Source organism: Physeter macrocephalus, chromosome 18 (genome assembly GCF_002837175.3).
Source record: "Physeter macrocephalus isolate SW-GA chromosome 18, ASM283717v5, whole genome shotgun sequence".
Classification (NCBI taxonomy): Eukaryota; Metazoa; Chordata; class Mammalia; order Artiodactyla; family Physeteridae; genus Physeter; species Physeter macrocephalus.
This window is the reverse complement of record NC_041231.1, coordinates 31,981,879-31,982,363: the sequence shown is the minus strand read 5'-3', so window position 1 is coordinate 31,982,363 and position 485 is coordinate 31,981,879. Positions and strand designations below refer to the sequence as shown.

At 35.7% G+C, this 485-nt stretch overlaps 1 protein-coding gene across 4 annotated transcripts in view; it reads left to right on the top strand.

The window, feature by feature from the left end:
• The window catches only part of PTPRG (protein tyrosine phosphatase receptor type G), a 761,444-nt gene that overhangs the window by 627,933 nt on the left and 133,026 nt on the right, over positions 1–485 (top strand). The window lies entirely within an intron of this gene.

Here is a 485-nt window from a genome sequence, read left to right as displayed (position 1 = left end):
TTTGTTGTATCTTTGTCTGGTTTTGGTATCAGGGTGATGGTGGCCCCATAGAATGAGTTTGGGAGTGTTCCTTCCTCTGCAGTTTTTTGGAAGAGTTTTGAGAAGGATGGATGTTAGCTCTTCTCTAAATGTTTGATAGAATTCACCTGTGAAGCCATTTGGTCCTGGACTTTTGTTTGTTGGAAGATTTTTAATCCCAGTTTCAATTTCATTACTTGTGATTGGTCTGTTCATATTTTCTATTTCTTCCTGTTTCAGTCTTGGAAGGTTATACCTTTCTAAGAATTTGTCCATTTCTTCCAGGTTGTCCAATTTATATTGCATAGAGTTGCTTGTAGTAATCTCTTAGGATGCTTTGTATTTCTGAGGTGTCTGTTGTAACTTCTCCTTTTTCATTTCTAATTTTATTGATTTGAGTCCTCTCCCTTTTTTTCTTGATGAGTCTGGCTAATGGTTTATGAATTTTGTTTATCTTCTCAAAGAAC